The following is a 25,867-nucleotide window of genomic DNA, read 5'->3' as shown; positions in this document are numbered from 1 at the left end:
AGAAGTATTCTTTTAAGAATAATGGAATGCAATGGAATCATCTTCTTTTACTGGGATTCTGAATCCTTATATCTATGAGAATTCCATTCTTCAAGCACATATAATTTTTCTAGGTTTCTATATCCTCTTGTTATGATTTTTCCAATTTCTTCATCCATAACCTTGCACTTGGTTGATGTAAACACAATTATATTTCCTTTATCTGCCATTTGAACTACACTTAGAATATTCTTCTTTAGACCATGAACTAATAAAGCATTAGTTTCTCCTCTATGTTTATTAATTCTGGCTTTACCTTGTCCCAATACTTTTGATGTAACATTAGTTCCAAGAATAACATTACCATGTTGGTTTTTCTTGAGAGACTCTATCTTATTTTTATCTCGATTCATATGATGAAAACATCCACTATCTATGTAGTATTCATCTTCATCTTCAAATGAGCAGAGAGAAAGAGCACACCGTATATGTTCTTCTTCTTCATGCTTATTATTAGAAATGTTGGTGGATCCATATTTTTCAGGTCTTCTGACATCAATATTCTTATTTGGTTGCTTACGATGTTGTCTTTGACGATCCATAGACTTATTCTTGAATTATTTTTCTACATGCCCAAGCTTGCTACAAGAAGAACATCTTATATATTTTATATTCCTTCTATTGCAATCAATGGCTTTATGACCAAATATATGGTAAGAAAAAAAAAATATCCCTTAAAGTACTTGGAAGTTGCTGATCTTTTTGAGAGGCCATTATTAGCTTGATTAGTGTGATTTCTTATCTCTTTGTTGAGAATTTCATATTTTTCATTAGAATTCCTTTCCTCAGCTTGTGAACTAGAATATCCTTTAACAATTTTATGAAAATCAAGAGCAATTTGATGGAGGGAGACCTTTGAGTACTAAAAATAGTATCCAAAATGTTAGTAGTATCTTGATATCACAAATGTTTATCTTTTTCTTCTAATTTACCTTTTAGGATGTTTACCTCGATTTGATATTTCTTTTATTTTTCTATATACTTCTTCTTCATAACTTCTTCAACCTGTTGGCTTGGTGGGGCCTGATCCAGGTTCAGAGTTAATTAGCCAAACAAATCCCTGTACTATTGGCCCTCTTAGCAATAATCCGTGGAGTGTGGACTGAGGTCTCACTTGAAGTAGTATGGGGAGATGCTAGAACCAGGTTTTCGCACCCTTGAGATGTCTGAGGGGTGGATTTGGTCCAACTATGGATACCTTCGTGCAGGTTACTGTTGGCTTTTATGGGCCTGACCTAGGTTTGGAGGTGATTTAGCCAAGAAAATCCTTGTACTACTGGCCCTTTCGGCAACAGTCTATGGAGCACAGACTGAGGTCTCACTGGAACTAGTATGGAAGGGTGCTAGAACCAGGTTTCCGCACCCTAGGAATGTCTGATGAGGTTTTGGAGGTCCGCAGTTTGACCTTGTGCACACGTCGCTATGCACACTTGTTATTCCTTCGCAACCCATGATACTGCTTTCGCGCAGCCCTACTCGGGGTGAAACCCATATAATACCCAAGTTCCTTGCTATTTAATCTATTATTACCTAATTACTTAACTTTTGTGTATAAGATTAATGATTATTACAACATATTTAGCAATCATATTAGTGCATGCGATAAATAAACCAATATAAATGTAAAGAAGACAATGCACAAAAGATACACAAAAATAGGAATTAACTTCTCTTTATTATTCTTCAATCCAGATTACAGACTTGACATCGCCCTATGCACTCAGTTGCAGGGGTCCGCGCACTTAGCTACGGACTCTACTAGGCCTTTGTGCACTCAGCTGCATAGCCTCTTCCTACCACTACGACCCAATACACTTGGACCCTTCTTCTAAACTTGAACCATTCCTTGTAGAAATTTTGAATAATAAACACTTATTCACAGAGATTATCCCGATTATACACTATTGCGGAATACATGCACAATACATAATCTTCTCTACGTTGATCATCAATTGAGCAACATTAAAAACAATGAAACATCAATCCAATGCACACATTAACACAATATGTAACCCAGGGAAAGCTTACAGTTGAAAACCCCACACTATCTGTATATTAATGATTGAGAACATGTAACAATACATAGTACAATACTCCTCTCAAGTATCCAACACTATCTCCACCTGTTACACACAAAAATAGCTTAGATCCAAACAGGTCACAGGTTCAAATCTCCTCCGCTGCTTTGCCTACCTCTATTGCACAATACCAAGTGAAAATCACCCACACTAAAAATCACATGAGCACAGGCTATTTCACTGGGCATATACTTTGCAATCCTCATGGGCATACTCAATCCATTGATTGTGCAAGATCTCATGCACAACTATAGTCACAACTGATAGCAATCTCAACCTCTAACACCTGTCTCCACTGAATTGTACATGCACTGAGTTAACTGATGTATTCTTTAGTTGAATTATGAGTTAATAATTAGTGAATTAATTTAATCAATTAATTCATATCACTCATCACTAGTCTATTTTCAGTTAGACTAATTACAACTAGTTTAACCAAGTCAAATTGAACACAACTCCATCAACTCCACATCCAACTCCACAGAACTCACATGCATGAGTTCTAACTGTTGTCATGCATGCAATAGCTCAAATAACCCATAAGAAAAGCATATTTCCTTCTGACAGCTACATGTGCCACATCTGTAGCTCAAACTGAAGTTCTCCAAGAGGATAAGATAATGTTTATAGTCTAAATATTATTATGAGACAATAATATTTGACTTTTCTATTTTTAGCCTGGTAGTCTAAAAATAGACTCTGATCACTCCACTGTGAAATAGAAATAGAAGTCCATCTATTTTTCCCAACATGACCAATCATCCATAAACAACATCCTGCAACTCATAGACCATGATCCATATGTCTAAAAATAGACATAGTCTAAAAATAGACTTTGCGCCAAAAATACCCTGTGGGCCCACTTAGTGAAGGCGACTTCTTTCCACTAAGCTCCATAATCTTGTTGCATTCTCAACATTCCTCTTCATCTCTCTACAAATCACTATATTTACACTTAGAGGCTCGCTCTATTTATACACTCCCATGGTCCACGGATCATGGGTAGGCCGACATGACTTTACATTACATTATAATACTTTAGGGTGGACAACCCTATGACTCATCCTATACTTCGTGCTCCGCGCCCGCAATTCACAAAGTCTTACAAAACCTTTGACCAAAACTTGGGCTTTGAGCCCCAAAACATGTTGTGGGGGGATTCCATGCCCAACAGGCCCCCAACACAATCATCGTGACTCATCCCGAGTCACTTTGCTGGTGCAGTGATCTTGGCACGCAGCCCCTCCAACTGGTCTCGTACGGCTTGGAGGTTCGCAATGCATTGTTCTGCTGTTTGCTAGGCCTGCTACATGCGCTCTTCCATTGCTTCTTTTTGAGGCTCCGCTATCTACCTTAGCACATATAGTCCCTACATCTATGCGAGCTTTCCCTCAATCTCAGCCATAATGGTGAAGGCCTCATCAATCCAAAGTTGGACGCGCTCTTTGAGAAGTGCCTCTTTCTATCTTGCAGCATCCACCTACTCCTTCAGTGCCATTGCTTGCTGCATTTTTTCCAGCCGTTGGGTGAGCACAACTGATCCAGGTGGATATTGGTGGCCACCTGCCAGGTCCACCTGGACCCCCACCATTGTCTTTCTCAGCATTTTCAGTTTCCTTAATTGTAGCACAGTTTACTATTTTTAGCAGTTTTTCGGGTCCTGAACTTCCGGAGCCGTTTTGAGGCCCTAAACGACGTTTTTTTGGAATTCTGGGGTGACCGAGCCTTATGTTGCCTCCCAAAGTGGTAGTACTCAGATAGATCTTTCTAACGAGCTATCGTACGCGTCAAACGGAGATCGTATGCCAAAGTTACGACCCCGGGAAATTGATGTACCAATTTACCCAAACGGGGCCCACAATTTGGCGTTTCATCTTCTAGGGTTAGGTTTTGGTATGTGAAGGGTTTTCCATTGTTTCTCAATAATAAATAGGCCTTCGAGCCTCATTGTAATACAGTTCAGAACAGTTCAGAGGCATGTAGTCATCACATCTCTTCTCAGAGATAAGCTACCATCGCCCTAGCTAGTTTATTGCCATTTCTGTTTGTAAGCATATGTCAGTATTTTCCATTAATGAAATGAAGTATTATTTCCACTGCATCTTTGTGTATATGGTTATCTCTGTAATTTGTTGCGTTCCTGTTTAAATCTGGATCAACAACCATCTGTGCAGTTCCCCTGACACTGTCATACTGTTGCTGCAGTTTGCGCACCTCTATTTCCAGGTGCTATATGTTAGGGTCCTCCTGCAAGGATGTGAGGACATCAAAAGCCTGGTCCAACATACCAGTACAGTCCTGCATTGCCCATCCAATTTCTTCCAATCTTGTTTGAATCACACTAATGTTTTGTTCTTTAACTTCTAGAGGAGTGGAAGGCTGTGCCTTCAGCTACAGCTTAGCAATCTGGAGGTTCAGCTCCAGCTATACCCAGGTTGTTTCCTCGCGCGCGCTTCAGACTACACTTGCCAGACTATGGATCTGCATCTCTGTGGGTAGGTCTATGGCGATGGACAATTCTGGAATGTGCTAGCATGCTTCATCAACTGTTTGCACGATCTGTTGATTCTATGCCACTAGCTCGTCATGCTGCATGTTGAGCTGTTCAATGTTGATCTTCTACTCACTCAATACCTGGATCACCCAGCCTCCCTGGCGTGGAGTTCTACTATTATACCATCTTGCAATCGGTACATTATGTCTCACAGAAGGGAAGGCAAATTTAGGCCAAGTCCCTTGATTTTTCCCACCATGGCTCTGTCGTTCTCTTTCTCTACTGTTAGTGCTCCTTCCGATAGCACTGAGGTGTTGGCCATCTGTGCGCGTGGCAGCTGCTCCGTTGTTGATGTACCTGCAGTCCCATAGGTGGCTACTGTTCCTTCCTGTGGGGGCTGCACTTGAAGTTCCTATAGTTTCACCCTTAGGGCCCCTAACACAATTTGTTGCTCCGTCGTGGCTTCCTGGAGCGCTTCCGTAGTGACCTCGTGAACCGTGTCACCAATGTCATAGAGGTCGCCTTCTATGAGAGTAATCGGTTTGATGTCCAACTTGGATGCCTTGTCCTTTTTCTGTGGACCCGATCTCTCCATGATGCACAACCATTTCAGCTGTGTGGACATTGTGCTCGGGTCCACGCCTTTTGTTGTGTCCTCTACTCCTTGTCCTGTAGACATGTTCGGGCCCCCTTCCTCCTGCGTCATGGTGGCCCATGTTGCCTATACTGCTACTGCTTTTTTGGCAACCTTTGCCTACTCTGTGGTTGCCTTTGCTATCTCGCGGGCAACCCTTACCTCCGCGGCCAATTGTTCATTGTGATTTTGCTTGGCCAACTAGGTGATACACAACTTGGTTGCATCCTTCTGTTTTTGTGCTACTATTCTATCGTACTCTACTAGATCCGAGGCATGCCACTTGGGAGGCTGTAATTCTAGCACTGAGAAGATCGCATCATCAATGGCGATGAAGGGGAGCTTGGTCTAGTTTTTCACCAGATCCTTATGTGCCTTGATATACACATTGTGCATGTCTACCTTGAAGTTTGTAAAGCTTCACAGACTGTTGTACACTATGGGTGACAGACACAGCCTCCTATTGATCCACATCGAGACGCTCACCTCCATGAGCACCCATAAGATCTTAGTTTCACAGATCTGTGTGGCGTCCTTAGTAGCCCAGAGTGACGTGTACTTTGTGGCTTCTGGTAAGTCCTGTTCAATATTAGGGAACCGACTGTCCTTAGGTAGTTCCCCTGTGGCCTGTAAAATAGATAAGAGTAACCAGGCATAGTGGAAGGTCTTGCCCTACTCTTGAGCTTCCTTGCAGTTAGTTAGGAACTCCTCGCAGAGGAACTCAGCCCAATTGAATTGGACCCCCTCCGCGCATTGTTCTACTAGCACAACTACCTACGCTGGTACCTCATATCCACAGAATTTTCTCATCACCTTCCTGGCCAGGAGTTGGGTGGCTACGTGCACCCCTTTATCTTTAATTCTATTGATTGCTTAACCCCTCTTTTTCTTTTCCAATTTGTATTTCTTATTCATGGCCTCTACGAGTGCCAAATCTCCGCTTTATCTAGCTATCTCTGTGGGGTCCTTTACCTTACAAGGGAGCTTGGAAATCCTGTGGATAAGATCCACCGTGATGGGAATAGGCTCCTCCAGCCATAAGTACACATCGTGCACTAGGAAAAGTAGTTGCTTGATGACGAAAATTGTGATAGGTGTGTGGTGAAAGTGTGAAATTCATAGTAGATGAAGCACTTCGACCTTCTCTAATACAACCATTTCCATGGCTCTAGTGTTGTAACTGACCCCTCTGTGCTCTTCTTGATGAGGGTCTCAGTCTCTAAATGTGGGAACTTCTCGTTGTCTATGAGGTCCCAATCTTCAAACTTCATTGTGGGCACACGGCCCAGGGGCAAGCCCTCAAACACTATTCCATCAGGGAGGAGTGGGTTTGGAGTGTGCTCTTAGTGACATCCAAATCCTTGGGTACCTTAGCCTTCCCTCTCCATGAAGGGATGTACTCTGGCAATTTCACTGTAGCACACACCAATTGGATGTCTTCTTCTATTTCTTCATACACCTCTATCTCATCGACAAGGGCCTGTAGGTCCTCCTCCTCATCATCTGTCTTAATGGTTACAACCTTGCCCTTTTCTTCCATCGAAAGTTTACCAAACCGTGGATTTCGCCGGGACATGCTGACTGGTCCCACTGCTTGCTTATCCTTCTTAGGCCTTGGTGTATGAGGTGATTTTGGAATTTCCAGCGCATCCCCAACATCTTTAGGGACATCCTGCACCGTAGGGTTCTGGACGGCTTCTTCGACGGTACTCTCTACAAAACCCACACCTCTCCTAGTAGTTATCATCCTATTTGAACTGTCTGTGGTTGTTTACAAAATTTGGGGCTCAAATATCACTTGGCGCTCAACACTATGTGCTCTACGTGATTTCTCAAATCTCAAATGAACAAGTTTTTTCTCATGGCTAGCCCTTGGAGTTTTATAGCACCTTTTGAATTTGAATTTGACCGTTCCCCCCAATTCTGAGTCATTAATGCTTTCTTGGTGGCAGATTGTCCCAAATCTTGTAGTTAATTCATGTCTTAAATGCCCGCCACCCACTCCCTTTTGCCTTAAATCGAACATCCTGTTATGAATAGTGACACCAATGGTCACTTTTGAGCCTATCCACGCAGCAGTGCAGCACCCCATGCATAGTCACGATCCTTGTGACATGCTGATTCTTCACGCATCTCCCTTATCGCATAGTTCCCACATAAACTCTTTTATAGTCCCACGCTCTCCTTCAACTACCTGGAGTGCTGAGACTGTACTCCCTACGGCTAGTCAGGTGGTTGCACCACCTGTGCGAGACTTCAATTCTCCTTCCAGTATAGTCCATGGACACTCCTCAATTGCCCTGGTGACAGCCGGCACCGTGTGTTCTACCTTATGTGGTGTACTCCCCTAGTTACTGCATTTGGTTAGGTGCGGTCGCAACCATGGCAACCGAGTCATAAATTTTGCGAGACAATCTTCTAATGCAGTGGTGTGATCATCCGTATCTTGTCTTGTCATCCTTGGTTTATCGATGAGACATGCTTGCGTGATCTGATTTTCTAGCCTCATAGTCTCAACGTCCATCAAAATGCTTTCCCTCCTCAATCATACCCGGTCCTTTTCAAGTTCACGAAGTCTAAGGTTCCCTCGCTGAGTGGTGTCCTAAATCCTTATATGTTCGACCTCGTGTAGTTATGTGATTTCTTCGTCCTGTGCACTGTCACAACTGTGGGAGTTATTACGTGTGGATTCCTTTCTGTATTTTCTTCAAAAATTACTATTTCTACTTTGTTACACACCTTTGGAATCATCTCCACGCTCAGGGTTTTGCACATGGTCCTATAGGCGCATCGAACCACTGGCACACGCAGGTCCCAATCAGTTCGTCTCACCCGGTGAATATTGTTTAGTACTTCGCACACCCTATCGAATGTTTCCACGTGGATAATTGGTAGTGTGCATCACCTTTCCTGTTGTTGTGATTTGTTCCGATTCTCTATTCTAGGGTTGGTTTGCACTTGTGCGGGTTGTGCAACATATGTTTGTACCCATCAAGACAGGTGGGCGCGCAAGTTGTTCAGCCCCTGTTGATTGACTTTCATTCGAAGCTGGGGTTTTCCAAAACATAGGTGCATAATCCTTCTGTATCCGCGCCAGTCCTCGAAATTTCCTTGATGCATACCCCACCATCATGCGGGTGTTATGTAGTGCCCACTTCAGCGCATCAAACCACTGCTGCTCTAGTACTACGCTTTTAAATTGGCTCAAAAATTCATCCATCGCTGACAATCCATCATATGTCGGCAACTCCCTTGCTTCTGTTGTCATGCAACGCAATGATCTAACCATCATGTTGCAATTAAGCGTTGTTACTTCGTGAAGCCGATTCTGCCATCACTCTACTTCTTCATCCGAATCCGAAGTGCAGGAGCTTTCGCGCTCCCACAAAATTCTCCCATCTGCAGTCAGATTCACCCAATCCTGGTCTTGCGCAGTTATTTTGTAAATACAATCAATATTGTCATCACTATCATTGTCGCGCATTGGTTCAGTGTATCGCACTCCTTCGGTTGGATCCAGCGGTACTACTACGGTAGTGACCTTTTCTCAAAGATCATTTTGCGCTTCTTCATATTTATGATTCCGTTCATGTCGGTGGCCCTGTCTATTCCTAGTAGTTCAAGGTAGGGATTATTGCCATTGAAAATCTCTATCACTTCAAAATCTGCCTACACGCTCGCCCCTTCAATATCTACAGTTACCCCTTGCAACCTTCCCATGGGAAAAATCTTCTGTTGGTTCACCATTTGTAACTGAATAGGAAACCATTGTAACGTAAGTCTGCCCATGTGTTCCCATGTTTTCTTTGGTAGTACATTTGCGTCCAAACCCAGATCTAGGATTACTTGATCCATTTCATACTCGCCAATCTGCGTAGTCAACCTCATTTCCCTTTCGGTGCACAATGCATGCTTCCCCGGTTCCCAGACCATGTGGGGTTCTCCTGACCCCGCACATCTAGTGATAAGTTCCAGTAGTCCCTTGACTGCCTTGCTATCACATAGCAGTTTCATGCATGTCTCCAGAAAGGTAGTGAGAATTGAAGGATGCATTCCTGGTTCTAGTTGATTCTTACTACCTGAAGTGGAGGCCTCCGTGAAGTTCTTCTTAGCTTCCATGAATGTCTCCTTCGCGCGTTCTAAATCAAACTCAGGGTTCTTTGTAGGAGCCTTTTGCACCCATGCACTTTCTTCTGGCTACTTCCCCTTATCATCTCCCGTGGTCATACCGCCTCTGAGCATCATGTTTACATTCAAGTCTTCCTCGTGCGGCTCAGACCTCATCATTTGTACATTCTGAGTCGGAGGGGGTTGAAATACCCCTTTTTTGTGCATCCTTGTGATCAACGAAGGGTAGTCTTCTGTCTCATGATTAAACTGAGTACAATACAACATGTTATCCTTATCGGGTTGGTACAATCATGGACATAGTGCCTTTGCCCTCCGCAGTTGTAACAAATTAGTTGTTTGTGACCCATTCCTGGTCCCATTCCACCTCGTCCTCGATTGTGCCCCTGAAATCCAGCGCACGCCATCCCTGTATTGGGGTCGAGGGCTCGCGTTTCGTCCTGCACCCTGTAGGCAGGGGTCCGATCCATCATTAGTTTGTAACTTCGACAGGTGCATTCATCGTGGCCTATCGACCTGCAGAAATTACAAAACAATTGCTGGGATGCCTGTGTGTACTTCTGCAACAAATGGCAATTATCCGTAGTTTGTTTCCCTCCTATTTGACAGATCATGCCCCATAATGTAGGTGTCACACTCGGCCTTGCTTGTGCGCCCTCCACTTGCCAAGTAGTTCACGAACACTAGACAATGATCTTTTTCGTGCCACTGGCCTTTGCATTTTATGCACCATACTTCCTCGCACGCCTCCGGCCAACGTGCTCTGTCTTGTTTCAAACTTTGCATTTCTAGACATAGATTCTGTAGTTGCATGTGGATTTGTTGGACTCCCAACCCAGGGTCTTGTATAGGGGTGTCATGTAATCCCATTTCCATTTCCAACGCTTCAACCTAGGTGGAAATTTTTTGTTGTGACAGTGCCATCCTCAAGTGCAGTGTCAGATCTGTTACAAACCATGCATAATGATGTCCATCCGTCAATGTCATATTGGCTTCGTGAATCATACTCTTTAGCCTTTGATCTAGATCCCAGGCGGTGATCCAGATTTAAATAGGAACGCAACAAATTAGAGAGATAACCATAAACAAAAAGATGCAGTGGAAAAAATACTTCATTTCATTAATGTAAAATACTAAAATATGCTTACAAACAACAATGGAAATAGACCAGCTAGGGTGATGGTAGCTTATCTCTAAGAGGAGATGTGGCAGCTACATGCCTCTAAACTGTGCTACAATGAGGCTCAAAGGCCTATTTATTGTTGAAAAATAATGGAAAACCCTCAACATCCAAAAACCTAACCCTAGAAGATGAAATTTCAAACTGTGGGCCCTGTTTGAGTAAATTGGTACATCAACTTCCCGAGGTGGTAACTTTGGCATACGATCTATGTTTGACGTGTACAATATATCGCTAGAAAGATCTATTCGAGAACTACAACTTTGAGAAGAGAAACATCGGTCCATTGACCCATGTTGCTCCCAGTGTTCCCAAAAAACGTCGTTTAGGGCCTCAAAACGGCTCTGGAAGTTCAGGACCCAAAAAAATGCTAAAAATAGTAAATTGTGCTACAATTAAGGAAACTGAAAAGATGAAAGAACAATGGTGGGGTCCAAGTGGACTTGGCAGGTGGCCACCAATATACACCTAGATCATTCCTCCCTGCTTAGGAAGAAATGGTCCCCATTACGTTGAGTTTCTCCATGAGATGAGGAAACTTCTGCTCAGCTTGGTCCCTGGTGAGCCACTTGCCCTGGTGAAGGAGTTGGCCTGATTTGACAACTCGATACAGTTGGATATTCTACTAGCGAGTGTGCTTGATTTGTGTGTCCATGATCCGATCAGTTGCAGATTGTTCTATGCAATATGGATTCAACTCTATGGGCGTGAGCTATTCTATGATGTCGGATGTGTCTAGTAATGGTGGAAAGTATGGTTGAAGGCGGTCCACATTGAACACTGGGTGTAGGAATGGGGGAATGCTGAGCTCAAATGCATTGTCTCCCATAGCCTTGGTAATGGTGTAAGGACCATATCGGAGTGTTCTGAGTTTCCGATAGGCTCCGATAAGGTGTTCCTTTTGCAAATGCAACCAGACTTTGTCGCCCACCTGAAACTTGTGTGGCACTCGATGTTGATCATGTCGCTGCTCGTACTTGGAATTTTATTTCTCTAGAATGTCATGGACCTACTGGTGAATATGTTGGATGTGCTCAATGAAGCTGGTTGCCTTATCTGGTTCAGACTGGACATGAACAGAATCTGCGTGAGTAGCTACAAATGGCATGGCCACATCAATGGGACATAAACAGTTTTGGATTCCACCCTCCAAAGCAGTTTTTCCCCCATCCTATCTTCCAGGACTTAAAATCTCGAAAAAACTTACGGCTCTAACTCGCTCCTAAACGCAGTTTACATTTGACCGTTTATCGCCGCTCCTACGTCGCTGTCTATGCACTCCATGTCACTTCCTCTGTCCAATCAGCTATCACTTATCCATTATTGGTTTAATTCGTAACTCCCACAAATTTATGCCCCATAAACCCATTTATCAGTCCTGTTGGATAATTACTAAGGATTTAGATGTTCATTAAACAACCCCACTCCATTTTTGTTCATTATAAACCCTATTCCTTCATGAAAACTGTTACACAATATTTTTTTGAAACTCAATTCATCACTAGAGATTCTGTGCTTGTAGTCTAAACAACAAACTCATCATTCAACCGAATTTTTCATTTTGTTTAGAACCAAGCCGACAACCAGGTCCACCTATCTACTTTCAGTTATACTGCTGTTATGTTATCACTGTGTTTCAGACCGATTTCTTGCATTCCTGTCACTTTCAAGCTGTAATTCACTTAACAAGATTCCTCCTAAGGGAAAAGAAATTGCTAAAATCTCAAATCCTCTCATTCATCCACAAGTTTACTTCCATCATACTCCCCTAGTCAACAGAGATTGTAAAATCATTGAGTCTTCCTCTCAATTTGATTTTTATAAAATTTACTGCTGGATGGAAGATCAATTAGTTGATCAAACATATGAAATAGGACTTTGGGACTCCCACCTTCCTCATTACATTTTCCCTCAGATACATAGAGCACCTGAATTTGTTAGGAAATGCCATGAATCCTATGATCCCAATCACAGAGAAATCATTTCACCCACAGGAGAAATCCTCTGTTTCATAAATGCTGAGTCCATTGAAAAGATGTTGCAGGGCCCAACTATGGCACTAAACCATCCTTTTTCTCATGAAATCCTGATAGAAGCCTATCAAAACCTAGATTTTACTAAAATATCTCAAACTCTTGAACTTTTCTTAGTTGTAGATAGCCCTTTGCCTAAAAGAAACCCTGCCTATCACTCATTGATGTTCCCAGAAAGAACGAAGAAAATCACCACCATTTGGTCTTATCTGCTTGGTTACAATTCTGATCAATATGTTAATGAAGCCATCTTAGGTTTCTTGTCTATATTTTATGCTAATTCCAAACCCACAATTATTTATAACTTCAGTCAATTCCTAGCTGAAGCCATACAGGAACAATTTGTCCAGTTTAACACTGAAGAAGTATTCAAGTATGCTTCAGTGCTTGTATACCTTTTTATATATTTTCAGGGAGACAAGTTTCCATTCATTACAAAAGATAGATGAGGAAGGAAACAAACAATCATTGATCTTTTGGACTTCAATGGGAATGAAGGAGAAGGAATAATTTACATATAAATAGTTCATAGAATTGTTTATTCATCTAGCTGTTAGTCTTATGAGCAACACTCCATCCCCAAGAATCAATGAGGAAATTGTGAAAGTATTTCAGTTGGTTGATCAAGACACCACAAGGGATTGGTATCTTTACCAAAACTATAAAAAAATCAGAGTCTATCGCTGTGAGCTTCCACCTTACAAACTTCCTAAGTTCTTCCCTATCAAATTCTTTACATTGGAATATATTAGGCAGAGGTTAAATGCAGATGAACTACATTTTGTAGCTGAAAGAAGAAATCACAATTCAAGCTAAAGGCTCAGGTTGGTCCTTTCATCTACAACACTAGAGTAGCAAGAGAAGAAGTAGACAGTTTACTGAAGGAAATGAATTTTTGTCTTAGCTTCACTTGGTCTTACGACCCAATGGGAGTAATTTCAAAACTTAGGGTTGAAAGTAAATTCCCTGCATACCACCATACAACCAGGCCTAAAATAGAGCAGTACAAAAATCAGTTAGAATGGAAGGAGAACACCCTTCAATAAGAAGAAGAATAGATAGTATCTACTTCAAATGTGCAAACTCCACTTGCACAAGAAGGGACAACCAAGAAAGGAAGGGAATAACAGTGATCCCCTACAACTGAAGCATCAAGCTAGGGCTTTAGAATTGTGCATAGAAAGAAGAGACACAAATGAGCCACAGAAAAAACCATTTGATGGACTTTGGGAGACTTTACTTTTTACACAGTCTGGTGGACAGTCTACATAGTCCCCCACTCATTCCACTACTTCTCAGGAACACCAGATGATTCAGACCAGTGGAACCAGTCAGAAGGACAAAGAAGATGATATCTTCCATGTTTTCAGTGAAATTAAGAAGAAGAATGAGAAATTCAAGCTAGACACTTATACTCAATTCTGGAAACACTCTTCTAGTTCTCAAGTTATACTTCTTTCAATCTTTGAATCTTAGAAGGGTAAGATGCAAATGGCTTTTTTACAAGCTCAAATTCCACAGCCCAAGACTCCTACAAATTATCATAAGCAATCCTCATTTGATTTTAATGTAAAATATGTACATCCAATTGACCAGATGATTTCTTCCACTTTAACTCATACTGCCATGAGTTTGTCAAAATTGCAGGTCACCTTGGCCAATACATAGTCACAACTCAAGTTGGAAAACTTTTCCTCATTGGCAAAGGATACCAAGATGGGATATGATCCCTCAAATATAAATGTTGCATAAGAACTTGTCAAGAAGAAAACTTTTGAGCTCTCAGCATTAATGTAGTAGCTCAAAATATCAGCTTCTAAGGATCCAATGGCCAAGGAGATTGAAGAAACTGAGACTTAGAAATCTGACATGATGACAAGAGGACTCAAATTCCAATGGATGTAGTTCCTCTTTCAGTAGTCTCTATAACCAGAGTTTCTACTTCAGGCAGAACACCAACTATAGGTACAGTAGAAGGAGTTGAACAACTTGCAGATGTTGTTCAAAATCTGTCCATTCAGACAGTTGAAATTAAGGAGTTGCAGGATGAACTAAAGGAATTAAAACATATGAAGGAAGTTGCATACAGTTCACATGCAGCCGAGTTGCAGAGGACAAAAAGTCAAATTGAATTTTTGTTGAAGGAAATCAAAGAATCTTACCTTGGAAACAAACTAGGTTTGGCAAAGCAGATTCTACGGGAAGAAATTATTGAATCAGTCAGGGATATTTGGCCCTATATCAAGATAATATTTGATCAAAAAGACGTATTGGATAAAGCTCAGGAAGCTGTTGAAACTATCTCCAAGGAAATTGAGGACATGCAAGAAGTTTCCACTGAGGTAATCAAGTTTTTGAATTCTAAAGACAGTTATGAGCTTGAAGAATTAGGTATAAGTGATAGGAAAACAACCATACTTGAAGTGAAGAAAATCATCACAAAGAACAGCCTCATTCTTCAGTTGGAGGAAAAATGCAACAATGTTAATGTCATAGTTCAAATTTTATTTATCTATTTATTTTTTTTTTTTTTTTTTTTTCAGTAGGTTAGAATGCTTGACCAACAAGGGTTTTCCCTCTATGCTTGTGATAAATGAAAAATTAATTCCCATTGAAGATTATGTTCTAAAGCTTACAGAGGTGGGTACTGATGTAGCTTCAGTTTCAAACATAAGAGGTCCATCAACACTAAGGGTTGTGTTGAATGCACTCAGAGATTCCTTTTTTATTCTAAATGAAATCAGACATATATTTCTGGTAAAACCCACTTTTACTAAATATAAAGAGATGGATGAAGTTTATAGAAGGGTAACTAAGTTATCTATCCCAGATAAGAAACGTTGGGAAGAGTTAACAGATTTACTTAACTAAAAGGGTGATCAAACAACATTCAATTTTTTCATGCCCTTGGCCTTTGCATTTTATGCACCATACCTCCTCGCGTGCTTCTGGGCGAGTTGTCTTGTCTTGTTTCAAACTCTGCATTTCCAAACACGAGTTTTTTAGTTGCATGTGGATTTGTTGGACTCCCAGGCCAGTATCATGTATTGGGGTCTCGTGCAGTCTCATTGCAATTTCCAAATCTTTGACCTGGGTGGATAACTTCTGCTTCAACAGTGCCATCCTTAGATGCGGCGTTAGTGATGCTACAAACCATGCGCGGTGTTGCCCACCATCAAGGTCATGTTAGCTTCGTGAATCATGCCCTTCAGTCTCTGATCCAGTTCCTAGGGGGTCTCACCTGGAAGCATCACAATTTCCTTAAACCTGATAATCGACAGTGTCTTCGATTTTGGCCTACTAAATTCCATGTTCAACACATCTTGGATATCTGCAACCCCTATGTTTGGATTTTCGTTGGAATGCTTAATGTACCATGTTAGTGTGCGATCCTGCAATGCTCTTACCAGCATTGCCTTCTTTATGTTGTCATACGTGACTCCTTGCGCTTCCCATATAGCGCTTACCACGAACCAAAATTGGTCCGGATCTTCGTTCCCTACTCCTTTGAACACTGACAACTTTATTGCGCTCGCCATATTGAACTGTGGTGGTGGCAGAGGTGGTGTGGGTGGAGATGGGGGTGAAGATGGTGAGATTGGTGGTGGTGTAGGTGGAGGTGGTATGTGCATATTTTGCTGCCTTATCAGACTGATCGCACTTCTTGGTGAAACTTTCATGAGCGCTTCCTCACTTTCTCGCCGAGGTGAAATCAAGGGCCTATTCTCTATCTCTGTGCTACCTTCATTTCTATAGATCCTCCCACTTCGCGTAGCCCCAAACATCAATTTTTTCGCGTAACCTGCTTTTCACACAGTAGCATTTCAATCCAAGTGTTCAAATATTTAATGTACTTACCTCGCGGTCCTTCAAGGAAGAGTCGTTCCGCCTCGCTGTAGCTGACTAAAGTATCTAATGTGAACTCGGTGATAAAACCTCCTATAATTAGATTGATCCAATGGTCCATAGTGCGTGCGATCTTATCTTCCGATGCTTCTAGTCTGCGCACCAACTTAGGGGTCCACACAATCGGTTTGTCGAGCCTACACCTTCCCTTGCTGTCTGCTAGCTTTGTGATCCACTCATACAACTTAGAGGGGCAGGATGCAAAGAAATTTTTGTAGATTTCTATATATAAGTAGCGCTCTATCCACTGTTCCTTCGATACTTGTGGATTCCTATTTTCCTGTGCCGTGAACTCGTGAATATTTTTGTCCAACCACCCTTCAATTTATTTCTTTGTCAAATTCCAGTGACACGACATCAGACATCCCTTATGCAGATCCTAGTCCCAGTAATAGAACAATTTGTTGGCTTGTTGGGGCCTGACCCAGGTTTGGAGGTGATTTAACAAAACAAATCCTAGTACTACTAGCCCTTTCAGCAACAGTCCCCAGAGCGTGGACTAAGGTCTCACCCAAAGTAGCATGGGAGGGTGCTAGAACCATGTTTCCACACCCTGTAGATGTCTGGTGAGTTCAAGTGGCCTGCGATTTGACCCCACGCGCACTTACCCATACCTCGCAGCCTGAGACGCTACCTTCACGCAACCCTACTCGGGGAAAAACGCTGTTATTACCCTAGTCCTTGCTAGTATTCCACCGTTAGTTGATTAACTTATCTTATTGGCATGTGTACAATATACTTAGCAATATAAACCATTCATACAAGTGCACGTGGTAAATAAACAATATATTTGCAATTGATATTAAACATGTAATACTCAAGAACAGATACACAAAATTTGAATAAAACTTCTCTTTATTATTCTCTTCTTTGGCTACAGACTTGGCTCCGCCCTATGCACTCAGCTGCAGGGGTCCATGCACTCAACTGTGGACTACTAGGCCTCTGCGCACTCACCTGTAGAGCCTTCTTCTACCCTACGACTCAAGACACACTTAGACACTTGCTCTATGCTTCTACTTCACTATCTCATGCTTCACCCTCTATAATTCTCTTTTACACTTAGAACCTCACTCTATTTATACAATTCCATGGTCTGCAGACCATGGGTAGGCTGACATTACATTACAAACTAGGGCGGACAACCCTATGACTCTAACATACTTATGTGCCTGCAATTCGTGGGGATTTACAACATTATTGGGTCAAAACATGGGCTTTGAGCCCCAAAACATGCTTTGGGGGGATTTAATGCCCAACAACAAGCTCCTTATGAATTATCAATATTTTATTAAGCAACACTTGGAGAAATGTTTTGTCCTAGAAGGATTTGTGTGACTGCTAGAAGAATATAGACAGTCTTCATAGCAGCTTGAACATACCCTACAAGACCACATTCAAGGCACCATATCAGGAAATATATGGGTCATGAAGCATCAGAGGACTCCAACACTAGTTATGGACAGCTACAGGGTGCTTTATATATTGCTACATGATCCATCTTCAACAAACAACAACAACATTTGATCCACACTAGCACCTAGGCTCTAGAGGATCTACATCCTAAACCTTCAATCAAGAAAAGGCACTTGGAAAAATTCAAGACAAAAAATGGATCAATGAAGACAACAAATTAAACCTTAAAGGGAACTCATGCAGTCACATAAACCTTCCAGCCACTACATCTAGGTTCTAGCAATTAAATTAGGAAGACTTGCAACAATATATCAGGTTCTAGCAATCATATCAATGTTGCAAGGGTCACATCAGCAGCTCCAACATCACTTGAAAAAACACACCCAAGGTAAGGATAAGGTATGCAATCATCTACAACTTTCCTCTTAACTTATTTTACCTTGAAAAACATTGCAAGTGTATGAAGGATTTTATTTTTTATAGCAAAGCTTAGTAGTAGAGAAGCCTTAGCCTTATCTAGGAGTTGGCTTCACTTTTCCACCAAGACCTCCACACATGTGGGAAAGGAACAAGAAAAAAGTGAACAGTACTTGAGAAAGTGGGTTGTAATCATTTAGTCGTGATGGAGGACAAGGAGTGTGAAGGGGTAAGTGAGGACAAACTCAATTAACTCAAAGCACTTTGAGTTTATTTTGCATGCAATGAAAACAAAAAAAGAAAACAAATTGAAAAAGGAGAAAAAATAATGAAAAAATTTAATAAAAATAAAAAGGTGGACCCACCACCTCTTGGCATGCAAAGAATATCTGCTACAGGATTCATGTTGGCTGCTACAGGAGTACCAGAAGCGCTAGAGGAGTACCAACAATGCTATAGGACTAGTAGTTGTGCTACAGGAAGCTAACCGAGTGCTACATGAAGACAAACTAAATCCAAAACAACCACTAGAGCCTTGGGAAGAAAGGAAATATAGGAAATATTCAAATGAAAAGTAAGTAAAAATTCCTTCTCTCCGACATTTAGCATAAGGATTCCAAAAGTACCTCAATCATCAAGAAAAAGTACTCTGCAAATTTACAGTTTGGACTCTAGTAAGAGAAAACAGTTGGATTGGCTGAGAATTTTCTTAAGAATATGGTGTGCTGAATAGGGCAAGGGTGCATGTTGCAATTTTATTTCCTCAACCTTGAAGCAAGATTTTCAAAAAATTCTTCTTCTACAACAACCTCCCTTGCATAGGAACCTATAGTGTGTGCAAAAAGTACTACAGGAAAGTCATAAGTTGCTACAAGAAGCTTGGTAGTGGACAAAATTTCCCTAAAACACTAATAAGGAGGAAAGAATCATGATTGAAAGAGTAAGTACAAATTTTCCCCACCAATACTTAGCATGAAAACCCTTAAAACTCTCTCAATTCTCAAACCATACTTTGTAGCTGCCACATATTTAAATATCAGTGAGAAAGATTAGTGAATTTTTGTCATTAAGGATAAAGTGTCTTGGGTTGCATGTTGAATTATCACTTCTCCTAAGCATCATAAAAAGAAAATTTATTGTAGCTTTGTTTCATAAATACTCTCACTCCTCTAACAGAAAGTGAAACTTCTTGTTCCACATTGATAAAATTCTATTCAAGCCAGGAGAGGAGGAGAATAAAAAAATACTTCCTAAATACTAAAAACAAGATAAATAATCAAAGGAATGATGGGAAATTAAGATAAACACAAATATTATCGAGTAGTGGAAGCTACATCCACATCAGTATGGGACACCATAAAAGTCATCTAAGGCATAAAATAATAACAACAAGGCAAGAATATGGATAGGTTGTACATAAGATAAGCAACAGTTTTGAGTGGGAGGTTATGATGAGCCTCTAAATTAGACACAAATTAAGGCCCATATAACCTTTCTTAGTCACATAAAGGAGACACTAAATATCTCCCTGTACACTTAATAATGTTTTTTATCTTTAATATGTTCTTTGGATGGTTTAGAGATAATTGCATATTATGGGCCTAATATTGTTTATTTCTGCAGAATACTAAATAAATTTTGAATGAGATAATATAGGGACTTGTTACCTACTATAGGATGGACCAAGAATGGATAATAAATGAACAAAATATCATGAAATTATTGAAAAATTATGGAGCACTACTAATTGATAAAAATCTAGGAATGTGTTCCCTGTCATTAAATGATGATTCCTCCTGTTGGCAACCAAATCCACTTTTTGAAGGATTTTGGAGGGGAAATTTTCCCTCTTTCAAGGAGGATGATTCCCCATCAAATTGTATAAGTAACAATTCAAATTTTCCTCTATGGGCATGTATTTCTTAGTCTTCTTGTTGAGAAAACTTGTTATTTAGCAGTTCCACTTTCATTTCTAGCAGATATGTACTTGGATTGATTCAAATACTGAAGGTTGGTGTTATTTTTAGCTTCTAAAGCTTGGTTTCCTTCATAGGACTCTTAGTATCCTTTGGCTTGGTCATTCTAGGAGCCTCAGAGCCCTCTTGCACAATTTCTTTATTTCCTTTGAATGCCTTTTTCACTTGCATCTCTTATTTCTCCATTTAGTGTTCATGCCTCTTTTATTGCAGGTTCTTTTGTCAAATGATTGAACTGAAATATTTTACATGTTATTTACATAATCGCAAGCATGATTCATCCTTAGAAAAACTCTTAAAATTCATATTCATCATTGCGCTACTTGGATTGGTTTACTAGTTCACAAATCTAGAATTTTTGGAAGTCCCTTGTAGCAAAATAGTAGTAATTTTCTTCTATTTTTTAGAATGTGTTAATGAGAAAAGGTAGCAGTTGTTCCCTGAGTCGAAATTCCAATGGAAAACATATGATAATCATATAAAAACTCATTCGAAGCAATTGTTACTAGATCACTACTAGAAATATTTTCACCAACAAGAACAAGTTTATTAAAAAAATCTTTGATTCTGGAAGATAAATTATTAATTCTCTCATTTACCTCCATCTTGATGGAAAAAAGCCTCTTTTTCAAAAGTAATAGTCTATTAGTATTGGGAATTTCATAAAAACAATTTAGTGTTTCCCATGTTGCTTGAGATGTAGTATAATCGCTGATGTGAGGAAGAAAATTATCCTTTAAGGACATCTACAAGAGTGCCTTGGCATTGGTATCTCTGCACTCCCAATATTGAATTGAACTTGTTGGTCTTGCATGTTTAGTTTTGTCTCCTATTACTGTTAACCAAGCATTGCATTTTTCCAATAGAGTCTGCAACATAAATTTCTAATTTATATAATTATCTCCATCTAGCTTTATAGATTCAATTAAATATGAATCAACAAATGTATTTTCCAAATTAAATGTCCCTAAAAAAAATTCACTAGATCTAATGCCAAAGAAACCCAAATATCCAAAATAAATAAATCATAACCAAATCTATGCAATACTTAAAAAACATTAGGCATATCCCGCACTTATGGATATCCAACCCCTTTTAACAAAATACTTATTTTAGGTCCATGTTAACATATCTTAAAAGAAAAACATGATTAAAATTACAAACAATACAAAATATTCTCATACACACACACACACACACACACACACACACACACACACACACACACACACACACACACACACACACACACACACACACACACACAATAAAACAAGCCTTCTAGGCATGTAAATTTTGGATAGTTTGCATTCGTTGGATGGCTAGTGGCAGTAAGTGTGTTGAAATTGATGTCAACCAGATGAGCATTGAGGTTGGTGGAAACATATGTTGGCATTGGTGTGCATGGTTTGTTGAGCTCAAGGGGAGTCCCATGGTTGCTGCAATCTCTTGTAGAGAATCATCATAGTATCAAGCCTATGAAAGAAGTCATAATATGATGACTATAATGTCTAGGAGCCCCATACTTTGGGGGAGATTATGCATGAGTAGTTCATCCTAGATGCTCTTGGTTATGACATAGCTGGATAGTAATTGGAAAATGATTTCCAACAACCCCCTGGTTAAAAGGTTATTTACAATCAAAGTTGGACATAGTTGTAGTGCCTAGATGCCCACAATCTGAGAAGATTGAAAGCTAATTGGAAGTTAGTAGAGGTTTTCTCGAAGCATGGAAGCCAGTTGAAAGTAAGTGGAGGATTCCAAGAGGCTCGAAATCCTGGAAGCTAGTTAACAGCAAGTGGAGGATTCCCAGAGGCTCGAAAGCCCGAAAGCTAGTTAACAACAAGTGGAGGATGCCCAGAGGATTGAAAGCCCTAAATCCTAGAAACCCAAAAGCCAAAAATACCGAAACTTTATTAGATAAGTCTTATGGGATAAGATGGATTTGGGCTAGCAGAGAACAATAATTGATAGACCTTCAATCAATAGAACCCGTAACAAAGATTCCTTGAAGGTTGAAATCCAAAAACCTATTCTAATTGAGATATGGACATCCCAATGGGGCTAACTGGGAGAGGTTCTAGTTATCAGAGCCTAACGTGCAGAAAATGAGTCAACCAGGGGATCTGCATTATAGGAGGAATGACATGGGGTGTTGACATGGAGACTGTAGGCCATACTCAGAATCTCACAATCCTGTGAGTTCTTAAGGAACATTATTAAAAATACCAGGGAATCTAGGCTCCAACTCGGTATAGGAATATGTACATGAATGGGGCCAAATAATGGTCTAAGAAATGGTTTTTCATGTTTTATCAAGTAAGGGATTTCAAGTAAAAAAATAAGGAAAATCACACCGGATGAATAAGGAAAGGGAATAAAGGTTGTGTGTAAGACTTTGTTTGTGTGTGATTGGTGACCATAACCCTTCTAGCTAACAATAAAGAAAACTAAATTGTGGCATATGTTTAAATTATTGGAATGAGTTGGAAATGAATTCCCAGTGTTGCACACTAGTGGGCCAATGCCTGAAAGCTCTGAAGCTTGTAACTCTTACAAAATTTTGTTTGAGAAAAAGTTATGGGCATGAGGGCATCCAAACTCCTGCTTGATAATGACATATGTTTAATCGCATGGAACATGTTGGAAATTGTTTAAGAGTTTAAATCCTATGACATGTTCTTATTGGATGTCTTGGCAGCTCTTAGGAATATTTGTCATATTTGGAAATGTGCCACAGTCATGGATGAGTTGATAGATCCTAGGAACAATATTCAAAGGATCTATGTGTCAATAGCTAAATTTGCAAACTAGTGGCATTGGTAGCTATAAATAAATTCTTAGTCAAGGTAGCAAGGATAACAACATGTAGGAGTAAATCAATGGAGCCGGTCTTGAAATATAGTTAGCCATGCTTGAGATTTCTTACAAGCTAATGAAGAATTAAATGGAAAATATGGCTAGGTGCAGAGGCTATGATGATAGCTTATAAATTCATGCCTTCGATACACTTTGAGCTCTGTGAGAAATTAATAATCATGGAGATCCATTATGTTGATTGCAGTTTCACTGAGAATTAATTTTCAGTATGGAGAATCACACAGGCACCCATTATGTGATTTAGTGTAGCTGGTTGAAATAATAAAGCCCATTCCTAGTGTTTAATGTGGTTAGAGAGGCCAGTAAATTTGATGAAACAACCTCATGGACAACCATGCAGAAGCATGTTTATGGGCAACAAGAATGACAACAGGGACATTATCGTTCCCTACACAACATTGGAACAAAACCCAAGATTGCAATTGTGCAATTTGGGGGGATGCAACATTGTTGAGTGGTCTAAGTGGAGAGCTCTGAGTGTATGTGTGCGCTACTTAAAAATGCCAAGTGTTCTTGGGCTACAAAGAAAGGTTGAGAGCACTATGCTGAGAAAGGTTGAGACTGCCTATGCTGAGAAAGGCCAATTATTCTTTTGTTGAAAGGAAAGGTTGAGATTGCCTCTGCAGAAAAAGGATGATAATACCTATATAGAGAAAGGTTGAGAGTTCCTATGCACAAAAAATAGGCCAAGAGTGTCTGTGTTGAAGAAGAAGGCCGAGAGCAGAGATCTTTGTGTGAGAGTGTATTTTTAGGTATGTGTTATATTATTTCCATCGCCAGAATCAAGTGATATAAGTTGTGTCGGGCATAGCACGGGGGGTCACAAGGGGGCATCAAACCCCCCTATCAGGGAGTTTACAGTAGGGCAGTATCCCCCCTGCATGGGGTCAAGGACAATGCCCTGGGAATTTTTTTTATGTGGACCCAATAATAGTTGGGAGGACCAAAGTATGGGGGTAGACCCAAAGATGGTGGGTAGAGCTACTTGGTGTTTTGTGCATCTATTTTGCACATAGTTTTGGGCATGATTTGTTTCTTCCCATGGTATTTTTTAGATTCGATCAAGAGATCTACATTATGTTATAATCCAGGGTTGATGGATTGGTTCAATCTGGTAGTCCTAGTTTTCAGATCTAAGGGAAAATCTTTGTGTATATTCATTTTATGTTCTCGCCATTGTTTCTTTTTCTTTTTGTAGGTAATTTTTGTACGTGGTTAACGTAATGGCCCTGGTTAAAAATTCATGTAAAAAATATAAGACCAAGGTCATGGGACATGTATTCCAAGCTAAATGGTGGTGTTGAGTGATAAAAAGGTGTCTTTTTAACCCCTGATTATCTTCACATTAATTGTCAACCCAGGGACGACTTTTTATTTCAAGAGTGTACTCAGTCTGAGGCGGCTATTTACTCAAGAGTAGTGTTTCGCAGAATAGTGCTTAAAATCCAAAATTAAATGAACGTTGGAAACAAAATCTAATTGGAACAACAAGAAACTGAAATGTTCTAAACTAAATCATTCCCTCAAACAACCATCAATCAAGGATACAATAGCAATAACTCATTCGGGAATTGAAATCAAACTGGAACAAGACAATCAATCTGAGAACGAGGAGGTAGTAACCAATGTTCTCTAAAGTTGACAGCCATGCTTAAAACAATCAAAAGGAAATAGAAATTGAACTAAAGCTGCTATTGAAAGTAAATTAGGAAAACTATTTAAAAGCAAACTCTTGCAATTAACCAACAGAAATGAACAACAAAGTAAATGGACAACAAACTGTAATTAAAGGAATCGAATAACCAACAGTCTATAATGAATATCAAAGTCTGAAATGAACAACGAAGCCTTACAATTGAAATGAAAAAAATATAATTAGAAAAGGATAATAATATCTGTTATGCTGGAAAATAATAGCCACAGGATTCAATCTCAACTTGTGCAATAAAACAATTTCATAAAATATTGTAACAGCTCATTGCAAAAACATGAAACTGCAAGGAAATAAGATTCAAAGAAATAGGAATTAAATCAAAATATCACACAGAGGAAATTGAAAAGATATAATACAGCAGCAACATACTCCACCAGAGGTTGGGCCCTTAGCCTCCAGCCGATGCTGCTGGGCTACTTCAGATGAGAAGAATGAACGACAACCCTTTTATTTATTCATCTTCAAACTGTGAAATCATTACAGCAGCTGAAGCTTTGAGAATTACAATGGTATGAAACAATCTCCTTTTCCTCCTATTCTATCCTATCCCATCATCATTCTTGAATTTCCAATTCTGAATCCTCAATTCTCCATCATTTTTCTATCATTTTTCCATCCCTATCTCTGATCTCTGTTTTCATTAAAATAGAGAGAGATCAGAGAGCAGTTACAACAGAGATAATTACAACATGATTTATATTACAAAATTGGATTGTTTCCAACCAATTGATCAACAAGAAAATATATTTCCATCCATCTTTCAATAAGATCAAGGCGAATTTGGCTTTGCAGCTGAGATTTGAAAAACGACCACACAGTAAATCTCAGAAAATCGTTCTCAAAGAACCCTACGTTTCTCTCAATACAAGCCGAATTTGGGAAAAACATTATTACATAAAGTTAATTTGGTTCGTTCTGGACAAAACCCATGTTCTGGATTTTCTAGATTCTTCTTCATTTTCACAAAATCGC

Source organism: Pinus tabuliformis, chromosome 4_1 (genome assembly GCF_031772625.1).
Source record: "Pinus tabuliformis cultivar Carrire ecotype Pingquan chromosome 4_1, CPIR1, whole genome shotgun sequence".
Lineage (NCBI taxonomy): Eukaryota > Viridiplantae > Streptophyta > Pinopsida > Pinales > Pinaceae > Pinus > Pinus tabuliformis.
This window is presented reverse-complemented; position numbering follows the sequence as displayed.